Source organism: Phalacrocorax carbo, chromosome 30 (genome assembly GCF_963921805.1).
Source record: "Phalacrocorax carbo chromosome 30, bPhaCar2.1, whole genome shotgun sequence".
NCBI classification, from domain to species: Eukaryota; Metazoa; Chordata; class Aves; order Suliformes; family Phalacrocoracidae; genus Phalacrocorax; species Phalacrocorax carbo.
This window is the reverse complement of record NC_087542.1, coordinates 1,371,946-1,394,497: the sequence shown is the minus strand read 5'-3', so window position 1 is coordinate 1,394,497 and position 22,552 is coordinate 1,371,946. Positions and strand designations below refer to the sequence as shown.

Genomic DNA, 22,552 nt, shown 5'->3' with positions numbered 1-22,552 from the left:
GTATTTAAAATACAGCTTTTCCCAGCTGAGACTTCAGAAAGCCGCTCCCTCATCGTGTCTGGGCTATGTCTGTAACCATACACACCTTGGAGATTATTACTGTTCCTGGAGATGATAAATCTCCAATCTTGCCAAAACATTCAGATGTCACAAAGCCAACCAAGTACTTTTAAAGCTGAGGCCATGAAAAAAAACCCAATAGTTGTGTATTTGGGGTGGTTTTCCCCATTTATTACCTTACCAAGCCTTTTGGGGCAAACTACCAGAGAAAATACGCTCATAAGAGCAAGTTCTGGGTAAAGGCACCAAAACCCATCACATTTGTGTCCCCATTTTCCCGAGCTGAGCGGATACAAACCCCCAGGAGAAGGCAGCTCGGCACAGCACTGTCTGACGGCGACCCGAGCCAGAAGCAGGCTCCCAAAAATACCCAAATGAGCAGAAAGTGGCCAAATTTGGACTCGGTGGCAGCAGCGGGAGACCCCGGGACTCACTCAAAGCATTGGTATGGGAGATACAGCTCTACATGTACGTGCAGGGAGGGAAAACCCTGTGTCTGGTGTTCTTAAATACCAGAGAAATACACCAAGATGCAGAAAACAATGAATTATTTCACGTGTGTGAAGGTTCTCCCTGACCTCAGCTCCCACCTCAGCTCTCCGCTCTTTCTCCCTCTTATCTTCCCCTGCTGGAACCAGCGTCCTTGGTAAAGCAGATTTAAATTCGGCGTCTAACGGAGTGTCAGGAGGATCGAGTTTGATCCAGCCTTAACGAGGCTGGAGGTTCACATAACCCAGTCTCCGCTCGCTCGCGCCGGCAAACGCCTATCGGTAAATCCGGCAAATCCAGGGACGCTTTGGCTGCAGCGCGGACAAGATTTACTCGATCCAAAGCACTCGAGAAGGCAGCGAGCACAGCTCATGCCTAGGCTGTAATTAACTCCTGCAGTCCCTGCTTTACATCACCTTCTCTCCGGTGACAGCCCCAAAAAGAGCCGTTACTGCCCCAAAATAAGCCGCACCCCGTAGATCAGCAGATAAGTAAAATTCAGGATAATTACCTGAAATCAGAGTTGCCCCTTCGAGGTGTTCGGTGGTTCTTCACCAGCTGAATCCTCTGACCTTCATTTTTGGAGCTACTATTGTGAAAGAAAGATCTGTAAGGAAAAGAAAGGAGAGTTATTTCAGAATTACGGCCAAAAAAACCATTGCTAACTTTGATCCTTCGCCCTTCCGCTCTCCAGATTTCCATTTTTATTTATAGGTAATGATACGGACGAGTCAGAAAACCAGGAACCCCTGATGATGAAAAGCAGCGCAGCCGTGGGTGGGCGAAGGGATCCAAGACAACAGGTCAGACCATCATCCAAAGCGTGCACACTTCAGAAATTTAAATATACTGAGAAAAATGATTTAATCTGAGCTAACCAACCCGATACGCCTCTTGTCGAGCGCTCCGATAAGCACAGGCCCAATCCCTTGGGTTCAGCTTTCCCCAAACAAGAAAAAATAACCCGCAAATTACTCAAAAAGGCTGTAAGCCGGTTCTAAGACCCGGGTTTAGCCCAATGCCAGGGACCGCTGCCCAGCTTTAGGCATCTCAAAGCCTGGCTTAGCAGCTTACAAGAGATCTCAAACCCATCTGCAGCCCCAACACAAGAACCGCAACGCTCGTGTTTCATCTTTTCACAGAAATGACCTAAAAAAAGCACCAAACATGAGATTTAAGCTCCTACCACAAAGGCGATCTCCAGGAAGACGACCGTAACCACAACCAACGCCTTTTTAACATCGCTCATGCTTGTGAAACACCCAGCACGCCTCCAGAGCCAGCTCGCTGTATATCAGAGCCCCAAAATAAATGAAACTATTAAAAAAATATATAATAAATACTTAATTTCCTTTTCAGGGGCAGGACAGGCCTTAAAGGATACAGGAGACAACACTTTTTCCCCAACAAAAAGGAATTCAGCACGCAGTAACACACACAAAACCCAAGAGGCCAAAGAAGGACTGGCTTAACAGCTCTGACTAACTTTAGGCTTAGCCCTAGCAAACAGGCGTGGAAAATTTAGTGAAAGCAAAGCGAGACTCACCTGCCCCCGGGGTGAGAAATACCGAAGGCTGAAGGGGATGTCTGGAGGCCGCCTGCTCACGGCGGGGCCAACCTCAGAAGTTCCAACGGGTTGCTCGGGGCTTTGTCACACCACAGTAATTACCACCAGGCTTTAATCGACATTTTAGTGCTGGTTTTTCAGAGGTTCAGCTGATCTTACGAGTGCCATACTTGCTCTTTGCCTTCCTAGCAAAGCCCACCCCGGAGGAAGGCGGGCACCGAACCTGCTCGAAGGGTTCAAACCCTGCAGCCAGGCCAAACGAGCTCTTGAAACACTCACAACACGATTTCTTCTCCGAGACAACCCTAACAGCTCCCTGCAGGCAGGTAAATCCACCGCAAGCCTCGAGCACCCAGCAGCATCGCGTGCTTCTGCCTACCTACGTTTTCCGATACAACCCATGGTCCGTTCTGGCCGCTTCTGGTGCTTTTTAGTGATTATAAACCTAAAAACCCCCCTAATTCTGTTAGCATCGCTGTTTCCCAAGTGCCTCCATTAACAGACCTGCTCCGTGAATGCCACAAGTTACAATTACATCACTAATCTGATAATAGAAACCAGATTAAATCTCAAATATGGGTTGTTTTTTGCTTGCAAATACTATTTTTCTTTCCAGCTAGCGACAGCCACAGCCTAGAACAGATGCAGAAGGGACTTAATTTCATCTCTGGTTCCCAATAATCAAACTCAGAAGCCTGGAGGAAGAGGCCGTTTGCTTAAAATACATTTTTTAAGACCATAATTTACCTTCTACCCCTTTAGTAGCTTTTAAATTTCCTTTTGGAACGCAGGGGGGGAAGGAATATCTCCAGAGAGCGGCTCTTCCTTCAGCAGAATTCACCGTCTTCCTACCAAAACAATCCCACACTATTGAAATAAAGATTGGAATAAATAAATCAATACTTTCAATCTTCTAAAAATCTACACGATTTGACCACTGTGGCACCAGTAGCTTAAGATTTCAGACTTGTTTGATGAAGTTCTTTCTCCAGCACCCTCCGTAGGGTCCCGGCAGTTAAAGACCTCCAAGAACAGCACGTGCTTACGGGAGGAAGACGCCAGATCTCCTAGTAAGACTCGCAACTACAAAACCAAGCTAAAAATCGGTGATTTAGAAGGTTTATGTTCCCTGTCTTTGCCGGTTTTCTCCACATCGGGATAAATCTGAACGAGCTGGTACCGTTTACAGGCTGGCAATCACAGTAACTCGGGGGAAAAACGTTTCAACCTTGATCAATATGCGAATTTAAGTCAAGACTTGAAGAGTACGGGGCATAACGATGTCGTAAAAAGCCCCAGAAACAGTGAAAATAAGGATTTCCCCCCCCCCCCCCAAAAAAAGGCTAAGGCCAAGGAAACAAGGACTGTGATACTAGCAAACAGCTCGGGGTATCTGAAAATATGAGCTGCGTTACGAAAAGGTTTGTATTAAAGCCAGAATAACCACCTTAGGATGACTTATCCCTTAGCTGAGAGGCCGGGGGGGGGGGCGGCTGGAATACATTTACTCCAATTTACCTGAAAAGTCAGTGGCAAAATTAAGGATTTACCAAGTACTTTGCTTCAAGAAAGCAGGTTTTAACTCAAGAAGGTTGGCGTTCGTAGTCTCATTGGTGTTCAATTACAAATTTTTCCCTACAAATTCACTTTTCTGAGCAGATGCCGGCTTTTTAATACCAAATTAGCAAAATCCAAGGTACAGGAGCAAAACCCCGGTCGCCTGCTCTTCGGAACGAGGCATTTGGGTGTTCAAAAGATCACAAAACTTGGCGGTTTTATGTTTGCTGCAGGAGGAGGACACCCAGCCCGCAGCATCCCAGGATTTCAGGTGATGGTTTCTCTCCCGCTAACCCGACCGCCTGGCGCCGGCCTCCGATTTCTGCAAGAGCGAAGACTAACGACGTTCTCCGAACGAGCCACGGCCGTTCCCGGTGCTCTTTATACACCGGAAAAACCCGACTGTTTGATCACCTCCGCCATCAACCAACCTACACAAGAGTTTATACTCAAAGCGAGTACATAAACATGACGCGATTAACCTTCATCTTTAGCGTCCCGGCTTTACTAAGCAGAATTTTGACTCATATTTTACATATTCTTGCGTTTTCCACTAAAATTCACCCCTCAGTCCCTCTTAAGACTCCCCCAATTTTCCAGCAGCACTCTTGCTAACCAGGAACCCGCTAATATTGGCCCTAGAAGTCATTTAAGTGCTTCTCCTCACCTGGGAGCTCCTATTTCAAGCAGATTTTGTTGCTATAAAGCCATCAAGGTCCCATTTATGTTCCCCTAAAAAGGAAAAACATGTGGGAGAAGGCGAGACAGCGCTCGCCTAGCACGAACAGGGGCCTCAAGCTCTTGGAGGAAAGCAAAACCACCCTTGCAGATACTCCAAGGTGATAAACACGGCGGCGAAAAGGCCGATTTGGGGATCGCCACGGCTCGCTGCTCGCCCCGCTTTGGATCCGCAGAGCAGGCAGGGTCTCGGGTCTCTCCCACCCATGTCTCCACCTCCTATGTCCATTCTGGGAGAGCTCTCCGAGCTCCACAACCCACCCCCCAGGACCCTCTGTACCCCTCAGGTTTGGGTCAATCTCCCCATTTCAAGGTTTCTCCACTCTTTTCCCTCTTCTGGAGCAGCCTGAACTTCTCACTGCATCACCAGAAAGGCTTTAAGAGAAGCAGGAGACCCTCAAAAGGACGTGGTCTTCCACCTGGCGCACCGTGTCCAGCCTGGAGACTGTTCTTTACCTCCCCGCTTTGAGCCTCTTCTCCATTTAAGCGGCCAAACGATCGTCAGCTGAGAGGGTGACACCACCAAGAGGTACCCAAGGCTTCAACATCTCATCTCCGTGGGACAGATCGGCTCCCGCTCGACGCACAAGGCCACCCGACTCTGCAGCCGCCAAAAAAAGATCAATGCCGAGAGCAGGTATCTTGCCAAAACCCACTTATTTTGTCTGGGGAACCTTATCTCCACCAAGGCTGCTGGAGCAAACGAAGGCTGCGCTCTGCAGGGTTCATTTAACTCCGGGACAAAAAGACAATTCAGTTGAAAACAGCCACAAGACTCAATATTTTCCACATGCTGCAGTTGGATTTTGCTCACCCCGAGCCACCGCTAACACACAAGCGATGCTCCACCACCACGACCCCCTGCTAGGATTTCAAAGTGCGTATCAGTTAGTATTAAAACCTCACTTGCCCAGCAAAACAAACCCAGGAAACCCACCTGAAATAAGCCCGAAAGGGAGAACAGGTGGCACAGGCGGCCAAGAAAATACGCATCTCAATTTACATAAAATAAATTCCAAGGTCGCGTTGGGTCCAACTCTTTGGGCAAGTCCAGAAAACCACGTGGGGAAGCGTCCCGTAGGCCGGTGGCCACCGATTTCTGCCGCTAAGAGCCACGACAGCCCGCGTGGCTCTGCCGTAGCGCAGCGGGACACTGAATTTCAGTCCCATATATACGTACATACCACTTCGATAGGTTCTTCTCAGCTTGAAGCCACACGCTTTATCGTCCGAGACTCAGTGTTGGCATCGGGGTATCTCAGCCCTCCAGATGTCAATTAATTCATCCACCTAATGAGCCTCGCTCCACAGGCTCAGACACTTCCAAAACAGATTTTTCTATTAATTAACACTTCCCAGCTCTCGCCTATAACCCTTTATTCCCCTTAACAGCTGTGGTTTATACTCCAAACGCCACTTCTTTCGACTTCAGCGCTCCTTTAACAACGCCCCGAGTCTGACACTCAGACGAGAAGCGGCGACCGAGCGACCCTTGATCCAAGAGCCCTTCCCAACACGGCAAACAAAAGGAAAACACTGAACTGGAGCCAGGAATTGGATTTGAAAACTTCAGTACAGGACGGTTTGCGGGTACAGGCGCTGCTGAATTGGTCCTGGATGCCGACTGAACGAGAGGAGTTGACTTCAGGGAAAATAAAACCCACTTTTTGCTCCTTTTTATTGACTCCGCGATGGGGCTGCTCTGTACCGAAAACAGCCACTGCACCAGAGATACGAGCGGGCGCCACGCGATTGCACAACTCGAAAGCAAGTTGCTTAAGAAAACATAAACCCCCGTAAACACCAAACGAGAAACAAATGTAGAAGGAATCGGGGAGGATTTAACTAAAACCATCGTTGTCGCCGTCCAGGACGGCCGCTCTCTGGCTGTTTTGCGGTCAGAGAAATAAAAACCGAGAGCTTTTGGTACCTGAATCACTTGGATCTCCTGAATTTCCACATCAGCATCCAACGCCAAGGGCGGCCGCAGACCCGGACGTGACCCCAGGAATGTTATTTTGATGATCCAAAGTCCATACGTTGGGTATTGCTTACCGAGGGCTGCGCAGGCAGCCTGGGCTGAAGCCAAGGATGAGGCTTTTCCTCAGAAGAGCCAGCAAAATACCGGATCATAAAATAAAACAGGGAGTGCCCAGTGTTTTGGAGAGTGGATAAGTTTTTCCTCCTCCTTACGCTGATCTTGGCCCCCTCCTGCGTTCACAGACCTTCCTCAGACACCAGCACTAAACACTTTTTAAGCATTTAAATAAAGCCGCGCCGGGACAAAGCCCGAACGGGAGTAAACTCGCACCGAACAGTGCCTATAATTTCTGTTCTACAATACTCAGACCCGCATAATACCAAATAGCTGCCAAAAAACCCCAGTTGCAGTCAGGGCAACGCTCCAGTGTCAGCCCCAAATCCCACGCAGGCTTTTTATTTTAAGGTAAAACCTGCAATTTTCTACAGCGGGAGAACTTTAATATCTCTGCAAGAGTTGCTCCAATTTTAAAGCAAGAAAATATATTAAAAAAGAAAAAAAAAATCAGCTCTTTTTTAACCAAACCAACAGGAAACGAGGACAAACATCAGCAGGGTGTTTGCCCGTCAGACCGGCTCGCTTCTCCCAGCGGAGGATTTCTGATATCGAAGGGAGGGGAGGACACGGACGAGCGATATCCCGCAACCAGAGCCAGAGGTGAAGTTAAAACTGTTGTTAAACCCGGCAGAACCTACCCAAAAATCGATGGTTCTGATGATACAGGCTACGTAGCAGGTCATTATAGATTAAATAACAGGTACTTTAGCCCACATAAGGGAAATAGAGGTGTCCAATACACCATCCAAGGCAAATCCTAGATACCAAGCCAAGAATTTTGCTTAAAATAAGCGGGAAACACCTTATCACGTAAATCACGTTCTCAGAAAGTCTCCCACTTTGCTTAAATTTCACCTCCTTCCAGTGTTCTGTAGTTTCTTCTATTCCCTACAGGTAAATTCCAATTTCAATCTGCACATTACATCACCCCCGTATCAGATTTTCCCCACTTCTCCAGCATTTTACACACAGACGCGCGAAAATTTTGTGCAAGAGACTAAATTTCTCATTCTTGAGACGAACGGAACAAACCTCAGCCCCGGCCCAGCCAGCAGAAGCGTAAATTTAAAATTAATAATGCAGATTTAATAGAGATTAAACTGCTTAAACGTGCTAGGTACAAGATTTAATTCAGGTCATTGACCAGCTTACCCGCTGCAAGCAGATATTAGCGCTCTGTAGCCTGGAAAGAGTTTTTCAACAAGACCAATTTAGCCTCAAATCCTTTAATTAGCGGTCGGAGAAGCGGAGTATCCAGCTACAAACAGAGATCCGCAGATTCAAAGCGCAGTTAAGCCTCAGGGATGGAAGAACGTTGCAGGGTGTTTCTTGGCCAGGAGCTGCAGGTCGATGAGGTTTTACCTTCCGAATTAAGCAGTTTGTACCTGAAAAAGGGTTTGTGCCCCCAAAACTGTCCTCCCCCGAGGCAAATCAGACCCCACCTGCCTCCAACCATCCTCATTCTTGAATTTGTTTGAATATCGCTGCTATTGAAGAGCTTAGGAAAGAGCAAAAGTTTATCTGAGATCAATTCAGGGCCCCAAGCAATCGGCCTCGGATCTTCATATCACACGAGCCTCGACCGCAGAGCTGAAGCCACGAACGTACCTCAGGAAGTTTCCAATGAACGAGCAGACAAAGCAATTAAAAAGCCAAGCCATCGCTTCTTAATTATCAAGCCTCGGTCTCCTCTGAGCAGCTCAGGGCACCGAGAGTCCCGCACGTGTTTGTATTTTAAGGGCGCTTACGCCGGCGGCACCCAACCTCAACGACGAGCTTCGACCCAGAACTCGCCTCCGGGGTCTTTCAAAGCCGCCCGAAAGCAACTCGACTCCTCGTGCTTTCCCCAAAACCCCGTATTTTCTCCCACGTACCGTCACGCCGCACCTCGGAAACGTGTTCTGGGCTCGCGGTACGAGGCTCAGAGTCTGAAACGACCCGACTGCGACATCAGCTCTTTTCTTTCAAGGATTAAGAAGCTAAAACAAAGCTGCCAAAGGAAAGCCAGATGCAAATACTCAAAAGTATTGTGTCAAAAAAAAAAAAAAAGCAGGGAAGTGGGTTTATATTCAAATTTCTGTCTGGTTAAGAGACTCACAGTCTAAGCAATCCCAGAAATTAGCCATTTCCTTTCTCTTAATTGCAGAGACAGGCTTGAAAGACCTGAAAAAGCACAAGTTTAGGAAGTACAGCAGCTGCTAGTTTTGTTATTAGAACTAGTCTGATGTGGAGCCATTAGAGGAGCGGGACTTTCTGCCCCTTCCCTCCCTCGGCACGCTCACCCACGACCAGAAGCTCTCTTTAGCAACAGGCTGCAAACCAGAAAAGCCAAATTTTTAAAACTCCATTAATTGACAATTTGGTACCGACAATTCTCAGAGCTGAGCGGACGAAAGCACCGCCTGTTACAAAGCAGGTTAAAAACAAAATTATTAATTCAGGAGTTGACAACCAAAACAATCGACATCGACCTCAACATTTATCCAGGAGGGAAGACATTTCGTGCAGTAAGAGGCTGCAGTGCCGGTCGCGTGACTAACGCCCGGGCAAGTCGGACGACGTAACATGGAGAGCACGTTTCTACTCCCACTTCAATTAAAATGGGAACGAGTGACTCAGCGGAGAAGAGAACCCGGTGATCCACTTCAGGGTCAGCGTGTCCTGAGCTGGGGGTGCAGGACGGCTCCGAGCAACTCGCTCATTCAACAAGGGTTTTTTAGAAAGTCGTCAGGCGAACGAGGAACTCAAACCCGCTTGTAAATCACTCCCTCCCTGACAATAAACTCAACTTTCTCCGGGGAGGCAGGGAAGGACGCGTCCTCCTGGGTACGCGCAGAGTTGCGGGAAGGTTATTCGGTGCCAAGACGTTCCCGCTAATCCTTACTGTAAATTACTCATTTCGGCCTAAATTAGCTCGTAGGTGAGGTCAGACAAGTCCGAGTCACGCGGCAAAAGCCCTGAGCTCAGGCTAACTGCGCTGAAGAGCGTCAGCGACGCCCCCCCGAGCTGGGACCCTGCAGGTCTTGACTCAAGCACAGCAACCCCTCCACGGAGCAGCCTCACCTTCCAAGCGCCTCAGCGAACGCCCGGAATATTCCGGGGTGGAACACCGAGGAGGTTTGGGGTTCATAAAAAACCCCCATTTCTTAATGACACAGAACAAGTTAACGGGCTGCTGAAGACCCAGCCAGCGGGTGAGGAAGGCCGTCGCTGTCCCGGTGACATGGGAAGAGGAGGAGGAGCGGCCGTAGGGGAGCACATCACACATCTACCATCCCTTCTCCAGTTAAAAAAAAAAAAAGAGCAAACCTCGGCAAATCCATCCTCCAACTCTCCCCAAAACAGGCTCAGGAACACTCAACTATTCAAAATAATTCACGACCCCAGTCTTTAATAAGGACCTACTTTACGTCTCTGCCTGTTTATCTTCCCTCTACCATGAAACAGTTGTTACCGAGGCATCGCAGCTCTTTTCTGCAGCTTTTCGGGGGGGGGGGTGGGTTTTGCCATCACCATGTTCATCCCTTTTCCTACACTATTTTTAAAGTGCACTGAAAAAACACGGCTGTAAACAGATGGATCTTCCTCCACTACGAGCTACTGCTCGTCCCTACCTTGAATCTCCTCAGAAGTTGTTCATCCAATCAACCTCCTTAAGCTTAGTTTTAAGAGAGAGGAGTTAAACCTAAGCTCTTGAATGATGCCTCAGCATATTTTATCAACAACCAGGCTTAAAGAGAGCTGCTAGAAGACAATTCCCTTCAAGAAAAGTCAGGTTGACCATAAGGATTACGCTCCTATATTCAAACACTGAGTCTAAAATAACCTCACCTTCAGGCTAGGCTTTTTCAGAAGGACATTTTGGGCTCCAAACCTTTCGATATCAGCCTTGCAATAACAACTACGCTTCGCCCCGTAGCTCTAACCAAATTCACATTCCTTTTCAGCCCACAGCTGTGGATACCGAGAGACCACAACTGCTCTGCGTCGCATTTTTCAGGCGCTATCAACAGTCCGCAAGAACACGGGGCTCCCAAAGAGCCGCCTTTCCCGGAGAAACCGCACTGGAAGCTGAGGTAAGAAAGGACAAGCCAAGGTCAGACCAAAAATAGCTGATAAAAAAAAGAGAGAGAGAAGGCAAAACAAAAATGGCTTTAAAATGTGAAAAATGCAGCGCCTTTAGCTGGTTAAATCTGTCCCGAGACATAGAAAAAAAAACATCTTAAAACCAGCGGGTAGTTAAACCAGGTAAAAGCAAAGCTGCTAGGCTCAGAAGAGGACGTTAAATCACATCTAAGACCTAGAAGTCATTCTGGGTCCCGGGAGGGTAATATTTCTTAAGCAATGACCTATTTTCACAACCATTTACTAACGCTTACACAACTGCACAGCTCTCCAAAAGATATCCCCCCCAAAACCCCCTCCAAACCCCCCGTCTAGTGACGACACATCCCTCTCGGCCGCTTGTACCTTAAAAGGGGTGTCAGAAGACACCGAAGCGCTCCAAAAAGTCACCTTTTACTCCTCGGGCTCTGCAAACAGTTGGAATTTTCCCCTCGGAATACAAGAGCGAGCGGCAGCTCTGCAAACAAACATCCGTCGACAGGCACAGGTCAGCCTCGTCTGTAAATACGGCGTCTCCGACCCAACGGCAGGAATAAGCGACAATCTTTGTTTTTCTTGTAACCTGATATAGTTTTTACAGGGAATTCCTCTGTCCAGGACAGCGTCCGGCCCTAAATGCAGGCAAGGAAAAGCAGTAAAAGGCTCTTCACTACTTTTATTCTACAAACCGACCCTGCTCCGTTGTCTTTGGGCCCAGAGATGTCTTAGTTTACAGTTCAGATGTTCAGTTTTGCTAGAACGGGGTAATAAACCTTATTTTTTCCCCCTTTTCGCACTTCATCCTCCCCTTCCCCAGCCCCTACACCAGGGACTCAGCAGGCAGAGGAGGCGTTAAAAAGCAGAAAGTACCGCTTCACGAGCCGAAAAATCAAGAGAAAAGAAGAGATCAGACTTTCTCCTGCCTCTGCAGCACCACACCTTTCCCCTCCGCTCTTCCCCCCCGGGGGGGAACCGGATCGTGCCCAAATTAACTCTAATTACACCCCAATTGGGTAGGAAAGGATCACGCCGGGGGTTTGGGAGCAGCATAAAGTTGGGAATCGTCTCCTTAAATAGATCAGAAATAACAGAGGTGTTTAGATTCGAGCTAGCAGGGAAGCTCAAACCTTATTTTTAGCATTCATCCTTTTTATTTATGCCCAAATTCCTCCTGAGCTCCTTAAACCAGAGCAAGACGTCGAGTATCGAGCCCGCCCGGCCTCCCAACACTCGGGTTTTACAGGCCAGGTCGGCGCCTACACCGACATGCCAGAAACCTACCTACAAATTAAAAAAACACAAAGCACAAATATCTCGGGTAACCTTTGGACCGACGATTTGCACTCTAATCCCGTCCTCCCCCCCCCACCGCCATCGGCATTAAACTCTGAACTCCCGAGAAGCGACTCTGCCTGCGCTCGGCGACGAAACGAAGACACAGCTTTGCCGCCAGTACCATAAAACTAAAATATATTTGGGCACCGATATATATTTGAGATCTCGCTACTGGGATGTTCTGGCTGCTGTTATTCCAGTCGACAAATACGAGTGTTTTATCACCCAAATCTTGCAAACGGGGAAATCCCTATCGGCCAGGAATTTAAAAACACTTTATAAAAGCAAATATAACACAAGCCGAGATGATAATTTATACTGACAGTGATTTTTGCGCTGGCAAAGAACCCGCCCCCGGCACCAAAACCTTTGACTTGAGCGTTGGTGGAATGATTATTCCTTGCACTAAGTTTAAGGAAATTATCCCCAACAGCGCTCTCTGCATTTATCCCCCTCCCTTAGAGGGGGGATGAGGTAGAGGGGAGAGGCCTGAGCATTAAAGGCAAGTGATTTAAATCGATTTCTTTTGATTTGCTTCCTTTAAGTAGAAAATTAGCACCTACTTGGCAGCGGGCAGAGTCATTCAGGCCCATCAGGTGCAGAGGAGTGGGGAAAACCTCACTTGGGAGCTCCAAAAGTGCGGCCAGGCTCTCCGGAGCGGACTGATTATAGCTTCACCTTCCAAAAAAAGCTACTTACAGACAATTTGAGCACAAATCCCCACCCCTACTACGCCGCAGTCCGTATACACACACGTAGTTAATGAGGAGATACCAGGAGCAGCGCGAGTTCTGATTTCTGAGGCAGAAACTTGGTTTTGATTTAACACGAGCGGCCGTTGGGGTTCAGCGGAGCCTTCGGGCTCCGGGCGCAGATCCCCGCCGCGGCGCCGTCTCCAAATCACGAGGAACTGGTCGTTCCACCGCTCGGATGCGAGCAAAGCTGATTTTCCACAAGAGGAAAGGAAAAGCGAGCTCACCGTTTGATTTGAAACGTGGCTATTTTCAACCCTAATCAGCAACTCGGCCAAAAGAACTTGAAAATAAAACCTAAAATCTTAATTCTTCCAGAAAGCAAGGTTTTACTTACAAAATATGGTGCTTTTAAGGATTTTTGTCAGTAGGAAGAGGCGGCAAAACAGCTTTTATAAGGAGACTGATCAATTCGGAGCCTTGCTACGAGGCTGACGGCTCAGCCAGCTTCCCGGCGAGCCAGAGCTGCAACGCTGGGATGTTTTCGAAGCGGAGTTGCCGCGTGTTTCATCATCACCCTCCAAGGTTCGGGCTCCGCAGGACCCAAGCTCACCCTCCCTCCGCAACTGCCTTTCCCTGGAGCCGTCGCATAACCGGATAAACCAGCCTGGCAGAGGATTTCCAAAGCAGGGATGCTGTTAGGGAAGACATTTCCCGGCCCATCCGTAGCTACCTGGCACCTAGCTTGTTAAGAAAAGGAACCAGGAGAAGTAATTTAGTGTTTTGTATGTTTTTTTTTTTTATAGTGACAGTCAAGACTTGCCAGCCAAAAAGCAAACCCCAAAGATGCTATAAATTACGCTCGTCTCAAAATATCCTCTTCCAAAACAAGAGTTCATATGCGAAAGATGAAGGAGGACTGTTTTCTGGTAGGTTAGGGGAAAAAAAGACCTGCACTGAGCTCAGGAAAGCTGAACCTCGGAGGACAAACAGCCTCAGAGCATCTACCTAGTACCAGTTTTTAGAAAGCCCACAGCCCAACACAGTTTTTATTGTTTAGTATCTTCTGTTCGATCAATCACAACTCATATATTAAAGACAACCTCACAGGTTTGATTTCCCATCGCTCCGGTCTTATGCAAGTAAGGGGTGTAGGCGCGGAGTAAAAAGGGACTTTGCACCGTGGAGCTTTTATGCTGGGCTTAAAGTTTCAGGAGCAAATCAGTCAAGTTAGAGCCGGCCCATCTCACAGCCGCTCTCAATTCCCAGGGTTTCAGTCACTGCCGCTCAGAAAAACTTCCTGCCCCAAGGATATTATTTTTTTTTTCAGGGTTATTCCTCACTTTGATACCTCTTCAGCTCATCAAATTAGCATAAAAAGGCCGACACGGTGATTAAGAGCCGTCTCATGAATTTCCAAGAAGGAAGGTGCTTCAGGAAGGTGGCTTTGTTCACGCTGCTCAATGTTTTTAACTTGCCGCACTGCGTTTTCCGTAAAAACGCAGGATAAAAAAAGGAGCTACGCAACCCAAAACGTGAAGAACAGTAAAAATTTGAGCACATCTACCCAGCCTGGCTGGGTTTTTTTTTGTCCCCGCATTTAATTTAAACAATGTAAAGCCTAAATCCTTCCCTCTGGTTTTGCAAATTGAAAGTACGGCTCCAGGGAGAACTGGCACAGCACAAATATCCCAGAAAAAGGAATTTTGCATCGAGGGTAATCGCAGGAAAAAGTCTCTGCGTCGAGTCCTTCCCGCAGGACGAGCGGCCGCAGGGTTAAGCCAAGGCTGAGCCCAAAAACCTGCTCTTGAGCCAGGCGTAAAGGAGGCAAGACCACAGCGTCACATCCCCACAGCCCACCAGGAGGCTGCAGAAGAGCTGTTCCCGTCGGGTGACCCCGTTGCTGCATCCGTAGCGGCCAGAAACGGGGAGGAAGACCTTACAGCAACAGACATCGGGGAGAGAGGAAGAAATGATGAATACGCGCTTATTTTGAGAAGTTTTTGAGCCACTAAAGCTTATTTTTTCTGGCATGATGGAGCCCACAGCTGCTGTGGAAGAACAACCAGCAACCCAACCAGATATCAAAGGAGCTTTGGGGGAGTAGCTGAGGAAGAGGAAGGAGAAGCATTCAGAAGTTGACCTGGAACCATCAACCCGAGGATCTTCACCATAAACCAAGACTCCTACCACGCACGGACCAGTTCCCTGCGCTCCCACCTTGCAAATGCATCTTTTTTTTTTTTTTTGTTAAAAAGGCAAAATGAGGTGAAAACTTTCTCCTTCCTTGTCTGGGGAAAAAAAAAAACCCAGACGCAGTTATTCATCGGGCTGCGGTGCCGCCCGGCCACCCCGCTCCTCTCCCCGCCCAAAATAACCCCTCGGAGCGGGATAAAAAATAAAAATACGTTTTCTCCACGTGGCCACCCAAGTGGTTTTGAGCGGGAGGGAAACAGCACCTCCCGGCCGATGCAGCCCGGAGCAAGAGGAGATGCGTTAGACCAGGAAACACCCTTCGGTACCGGCATTCCCACACCCCGGCTCGGTCCAGGGGAGGAACGATGCGAGTTACCGAGCGATGACGTTGACTGACGCCGAGAGCGACGCGTGGATTCGCTACGGAACAGGCAACACCCCCCCCCCCCCCCCCCCCAGGTTTTATTTTTCACTAAAATTAAGTATTTTTAGGGTTCAACAGATCTTACCCAACGTTGAGATCTACCCAACGATGAACTGAGTTGCGCTCCAACTCCAGCAAAGGGAAAAGGATAAAAAGCGACATTTGCTATGCGCCACTTCCACGTCTTTTCAACCTGAAACTTCCCCGGGAGAGCGCAGCTCGGCTGCGGCGGGGGGGCTCCAGTCACCCGCAACCTCCTCCCCTACGGAGCTCTGGCTAAGCCTCGGGGAGGGAATACATCCGAGAACCAACATCTGCAGGCTGAGCGCCTCTATAAAAGCAAATTTTATTAAATAATAAATCAAACTGCACCTTCCTGAGCCAAACATCGGGTCCTCCCGCTCCCGTTGCGGAAAATAAGCTGCAAAATCACCTCAAATATCCCAGTTTCCCCCCCCTTCCCCCAGCACCCCACCCTTCTTAACTCTCCGCTCTCGTTATCATTCCTCTGTACCGCGAGGATTCGCCTCTCGAGAAGCGGCTGCTACTGACGGGGCGAGGGGGGGAAACACCGAGCGCAGAGCAAATCGCGAACCTTTCAACAGCCCGCGAGATTGCGCCTCGCTGAGTAGTTCATTTATCGCCCTTCGTTTCCTAGAATTCACTTATTATGAACTTAAAGATTATCATTTAAATAATCAGTAACCCTGCTGGCTCCAAGCACACTGCGAATCTCTGGGATAAATCAACTCGGAAAAGCTCAAATAAGTTTTAAACGTTATTTTAATTAGCAGGTATGACATAATTTAAGTTTCCGAGCTTGTTTTTCTTTCATATCTCCGTTACTAAAGCCAACGCGCTGGCAGACAATAATTAAATTAAGCTGACACGATACTGTAAAAGACTATTTAATTGCTGAAGCACCCAGGTTTGTTTAAACATCTAATTGCTTAATTACGCGGGTATTCGTTTAACGTTATTCAGATCTTTTTAAGCGCGCCGCTCACCCCGTAAGTAAGGCAAAACCCCTGACCTATAAATCTCAAGTTTTAATTTAAGTCAGCGCCCGCTCAAATACAACGCGCCGCTCCGTGCCCGTCCGACCCCCTCGCGGCTCGCTAAGCCTGGTAATCCGTCAGCGCTAACGAGGACCCGCGCGACTAAAGCTCAACTTTACGCTTTAAGTCAAATAAACCAATCTTTTAAGTCGGGGGAAGGAGGTTTTGCTCCAACAACTCCCCCAGAAGTCGCACGGCGAGTTCGCATCAGTCAGCACAGAATAAAATCCGTCGTGTTTCAATTACCCTTACGCTGATCGCTAATTCTGCTGGATTTATAGATATTTTTATAACCCCCGAGGCACGTACACGGCAGCCACCTCTAGATCCAAGAGGAAAACCACCCCGAATTCTAGTTTTCAGCAATTTGCTGAAATCTCAGGTTTTAGCCCATTTACCACGGGGAAACCCGCAGTGATCCCGCACCACACCCGGTTAAAACATCACGGAAAAAAGCAAAATAACTCGCACGGGGAATGCAGACCGTGCCCCAGGAAGGCCTTATTTCACCCGGCAGCCGCCCGACGTGGACCCCGTTTGTTTTGCAGGCTCCGGGACCCCTTTGCCTTCCACAGGACACCATATTTTGGGGTATTTTGCCTTAAAAAATAATTTTAAAAAGAGGCTTTTTACCTTGCAGGGTTGGTATTGTCATTACAGGAATGCTCCCGAATTGCGTTAGAAGCTTGCGAAGCCTAGTTAGGCTTGAAATACGTTATAACAACTTAATTGAACAAAAATTAGCGTTTACGTTAAGCCCTGACTAACAAAGGACACAAAACCCACATGCCCTCGGCTCCCTCCCTTTCCTAAACCGGGACTATTTCTTCAGAAGGCAACAAACCAAAGTTAAATCCCTCAAAATTTCAGACCGATCCACGATTTCCCATTTCCGGGCTATCGCTTACGGAGTTTCTGGTTTCAGGATGTTTGCCCAAGTCCTCGTCGCTACCAAACAGTTCCTGTTTTCGGTTGGCTTTACTTTGTGGTTTTTTGTTGTTTTTTTTTTTAAAGGCTGTTTTACGTTTCTCTGGATCGGCGCCACCTCCCTCCTCCTTCGGGCTTCGCCGTCGCCTCAGAGCGAGAGTCCGGGCAGGACCATCGCAACCCTTTTGAAGAAGTTATAATTAGTAACTCTCCTCCCGCTCGCACTTAACAAGAGGCGACACGGACGCGAGCGGTTAATGAAGGGACAAAATTCCCCTCCAAAATAAAAAAACAAAAATCACTAGGAACGGTAACGAAGCTGCTTTGTTCTGTTAAAATAGGGATAAGAGAAACCCTGGAGGCACGTTTTGCTCTTAAACGCACGCCGGCACCTCCCCAACACTTTGGTCTCAATAATTTTGGACAAAAGCCTCCCGATTTCCCTCCTGTTCCGGATGAAGCAAACACACAGTGTAAAGGTCCTGCAGGAGAAGCTCAAAATTATCATGGAAGAAGGATGAAACGCACTTAAAAGGAAAGAATTTTGGGTCCTTCTCCCCACTTCCCGGGTGGGAATTTCAGTCCCACTTGGCGGTATTCCGCATCCCCCTCTATCCCGACACCTTTCCCTTCGTGCTCCAAGCGCTATCCGGATCCGTGAGGAAAACACCCCGTCCCGATGGAGCCTTCCCCAGGCAGGAGCCGCGAATTGAGAAACCGCAAGTTTGCGGCGCGCCAAGAAAACGCTCTTAAATCCTTTGGGTCGCCGAAGCGGAGAGAAACGCGAGGCCGGTTTTTCGACACCTTCCCCGAAGTTCCCAGAGGCGCCGCCGCCGCTCGGCGAAATCAGAGCAGAAAACCCCCACGCTGGGATTTAACTTTCGCTCTCGACCCGAAACGACCTTTGGGTATTTTCTCCAAACATGATATTTAATGAATATCAAACCCTTCTGGGCTATTTTAATAAAAAGAAGAGGTTGCAAAGCACTCGCTTGAAGCTAAACCCAGGAGTTTTCATCACGAACCAACCCCAGAACATCCCAGCTCACTCAATGGGAGCTTCGGCAGCACAAACGATGGTGATAAACCTTCCACGGCGCCGACCTGATACGGCATCAATTAATTTGTGCGCCGGTACAGCAGAATCCCGCTCCTTTTTCCATCGCTGTGGATTATCTGTAGCTCAGTTCCAGAAGTTTCAGAGCAAGACGATGACTCCTTCGTGACTTGTGTACAACCGGGTCTCCTTAATCCCGGCTAAAGAAAGTGATTTTGATATTCTGCTTTGAAATAAGCAAAAGGACTAGGCTCCAAGCAGCCAGGGGACTTATCCTGGCGAGGAAGGTGGATCCAGAAGCGGCACGTGAGCTCTCTGCGTTGGGATTCCCTGGCTCCGCTGGGCAGCTTCCCCTTTCACATCCGTTCTGCAGAGCCGCTCTTTGAATCACACTAATCCTCACCCAAAAAAAAACAACCCAGTAACATTGCCAACATTTCTCCAAAAGCTTTCGGATTTAGTCGTTAGAGAGCTTTAAAAATACATATTATTCAATTACACCCCAAAAAACCCCAACCAATTCCCTCGTAAGCTTACAGAGGCTTCGTTTTCCTCCTTTCTGTAGCAAAAAAGCTCAAAAACTAGATTAAAGCCTGGACTCAAACCCTTCCTCCAGCGGTACCGGGGACAGATTTCTCCCCCGCTCGCTGCTTTGGCCGAAGCAGAGACACGATTCACCCTAGAATTCAACGTGGATGGCGGGTGAGAAGCCAGGAGGTGACACAAACCCCCTCCTAACAGCCGTCATCGGTTGTTTCTCCCTCCCTGCGCACCTTAACGCCCCCCACCCGCCGCTTTCCGAGGGGATTCGGGCTTTGTAGGACCCTCCCGGGCGGACGCGGTCGGGTTACGCCGATGCGCCCGTTGCCATCTCCCAGAACCAGATGCCGGCCTATTCTTATGCCCCGTCTATATTTAGGAAGGCGACGCTCGCGACGACCCCGCCGCTTTAACGAGGAACTGTTATTTCACGGAACACCGCGCGTCGCTACGGACGGCGAAGTAACGCGGCCGGGATGCGCCCTTACCCGCCCCGTCCACCGCCGGGTCCAGGGAACGCCGACGCTCAGCGTTTAACGCCACCTCAAGCCCCACAGATTTCACCCCGGGTTCCTTCTCGGCGGAGTACTGGGGATTTCGCGGAAGGTTAAGCTAAAATATCTCCCTGCAAATAAATGGTTTGCATTCCTGAACTCGGTCCAAACGCTGCTCGCCAGTAGATAATTACCAGGCTATAAAGTTTACTTTGGAGAAATTGTTCCAAAATATCAAGAAATCGTAACGAGGGGCGTTTGAGTGCGTACGTTGGATTACAGCTCCTCGACCGAAGCACGGGAGACAGAAAATAACGTAATAAAAAGTAATTAGAACCACCGGAGCGACCAGCAGGTCGTTTACCGGGGTGAGATCGATTCCTACCTGTGCCGGTCTCCGCCTAAAGCACAATTCCCGTTTCCTCTTAAAACAGAAACGGGATTTACGCTACCCACGGCGTCGCTGCCAGCGGCAATTCAGCTAATGGCTGGTCACCTCCACCGAAGTCACGCTCAGCACCATCACATAACGCAGCAGCAACAGTTATTCAGCTTTAAGTAATTAATGTAGTTGGGGGGGGGGGAATCTAAAATAATCAGGAAAGTCGTGTTTTACTACTCTTAAATGAGTAATCCCGGCCTCTGCCAAGGTGCAAAGATTAGAAGCCGTGTGGGAACAACGCGGGCGGTTCCTCCCCGCTCCGCACAGCGCATTTATTTACAGTCGCTATCGCAGTTCCTCGAGTTCAGGTGTGGGGGAATTCAAATATTTTCTTTTGCCTCGTGTTTTAAAAACACGAAGAGGCCCTCACATAACACCAGAAAACGGCTGAGGGCGACCTTTAACTCATACGGCCTTAAACCGAAGGCTAGAACCTTGCAGCAACATAAACTCGGTTTACATTAATCTCTGCAAACACTTATTTTAGCAGTAATCCCACCAAAGACGAATTACTTATGCAGCAGCGTTACAGCAGCTTTTGAAGTGTTTGCAAAGTCAAAATCTTCAATATTTTGGTTGCCCGAAGCAGTTTGGTTCATATTCTTGGCTAAATCCAGCTAAACCTTGCCACGATGAGCTTAAACACAGCTTAAACAGAGCACTTCAGCTTAACCTGAAGTCACCGCACCACAAACGGGTAAAACCAAACCTCCGTAAAATGATGAGGAGTGTTTTTAAGTGGCTCAAAGGACCCTGAAACATTGACGGATGATGCAGATACAAAAACCAGAAGCCAATAACCCTGGCACGGCAAAGCGGCGGCCTCGGGGCACCTCACCTGGCCACGGGCAGCCCTTCGCCGCCCCGTAAAGCTACCGGGCGACACGAATTCGTTACTGACTTAATTACCAGCTTTTTAACGTTACAACGTACACCCCTACAAGCAGTGGCGCTGCCTTTATTTATTCTTAAAACCACATTGTGAACTGTCCGATGGAGTACACGGGGCTTGGAGGAGTTTTCTTGGGAAAGCCTCTGCCGAACACAGCGGGGAAACTTTCATGTTATTCGGAGTAAAAACTATTTGTAAGGTTCTTTTTAAATTTGAAAGGCATTGGTGAAAAATAAAAACCGGCTGAGGAAAACACACAGAAGCACTGAAGGGGATAAGGATGTGCTTGTTAATGAAGGTGAGAGCAGCCTGAGTTTATAACAAACAGGCTTTTTACTCCCTGCTGTTAATTAGTCGCATAAAAGCCGTATCTCCTACAGCCAACGTGCATTCGGAGCGAGCAGGAAGAGTCTTCACTTTCACGCCAGCAGCTAATTACAGCATCAAACGAGCGTCCATGTGAACGGACCTCGCTCCTCCAGCATTTCACCCACGAAACCCCCAGGGGAGGAGCGGTGGCTCCTCGGCCGGCTCCGGCTTCCAACGGTACCGAGGTTTTTCCCTTTTTCCCACCCAACTCAGTGCCTAAAAACGCAGAAGGGCGGTCCCCTCTCCCAGAGCTGAGCCCTCCGGCTCTAGAATTCCCAAACAACTCCTAGAAAAGTAGGAAATAACCTGGGGAAAAAGGAAAAATTTAGCGTGAAAAGGTAAAGGAACCCACCGGCCCTACGAGCTGAGGAGCAGGCGTGCAAATCGCCCTGCTGAAGGTTTAAGAAGGACCCAAGGAGCAGCGGAGGGCCGGCGGAGGGTGAGGCGGAGCGGGCGTTATGGCGGGGAAGCGGCGGGCGGGCGGGTGCCCCGGGGCGGCTCCGCCGCCTCCCGCCAAGGGCAGCGGGCCGTCGGGGACACGCACACCCCGCTCCCGGCCCGGCTCGGCCCCCCGGCTCCGATCGCCCTCGCTGCCCGTCCCCGCCTCAGCTCCGAGCGAGCGGCCGCCGGGCCTGACTGCAGGGCCAGGGCGGGGGCGGGCGGCCTAGGCCTAACGGCGCGGCGGGAGCCCGCTTAGCCGAGCCCGGTCCGGCCCTGCCCGGCCCGGCGGGGGTCCCCCGGGTGCGGGGCGAGGCGGGGGAAGGCGGAGGCGGCGTCACTCACCGCGGGCCGCGGGGCCGGACCCGGCCGCTGCCTCCGCGCAGGAGCCGCCGCTTCCTCCTCCCGTCCGCCGACAAAATGGCGGCGGCAGGAAGTGCCCCCGCGCCGCCCCGCCCCACCGCACGCACTCTGCGTACCGGCCCCGCCAACGGCGTAACCCTCCCCACAACCGGGCCTACGGCAACGCCGCGACTCACCCCCAGCCTTACGCCAACGGCGCAGCGCGGCAGGGGCGGCGCCGCGCGCGGGTTACGCCGCTCCCACCTTCCCCCCACACCCCCGCCCCGTACGCAAACGCCGCAGCTCCGCGCCGGCCCTCACGCAAACGGCGTAAGGCAGAGAGCGCAGGCAGGAGGGCGCTCCCCGCTCTCTCCCCCGCCGCCCCGCGGACCGGGCGCGCCCCCGCCGCTCCCCCACCCACAACCCCGCCGCTCCATACCGGCCGCGGGGCCGCGCTTACCCCCGCCCAACAGCCGGGCTGGCGGCTGCGCAAAGTGCGTACGGCGCGGAGAACGCCGCCCCCCCAACCCCCCCCCCCAACCTTGCGCAGCGGCCTACGCAGCCGGCGCGTGACCGCCGCTACGCCAACGGCGGCCCCGCACCCCCGCCTTACGCCGTTTGCGCAGCCAGGCCTCAAACCTCCGGGCGGGCGCTCGGCCGCAGTTTACGTAGGCCTGCCTGACGCAGCGGCCGCATTACGCAATGCGGGTTACGCCGGCGGAGCGACGTACGA

At 50.0% G+C, this 22,552-nt stretch overlaps 1 protein-coding gene across 5 annotated transcripts in view; it reads right to left on the bottom strand.

Annotated features, from left to right (window-relative positions):
* Window positions 1-22,552, bottom strand: part of BRD4 (bromodomain containing 4) — an 86,213-nt gene that overhangs the window by 63,401 nt on the left and 260 nt on the right. For 3 of the 5 annotated variants that reach the window (XR_010370367.1, XM_064437190.1, XM_064437194.1), the window contains exons 1-2: window positions 21,823-21,922; window positions 1,061-1,156 (exon numbers count right to left, since the gene is read on the bottom strand). The gene's annotated coding sequence lies outside the window, so the exon portion shown is untranslated. Of the gene's footprint in view, window positions 1-1,060; window positions 1,157-10,979; window positions 11,068-21,822; window positions 21,923-22,552 lie in introns of those variants that run through there. The other 2 variants (XM_064437192.1, XM_064437191.1) reach the window with 2 other exon arrangements.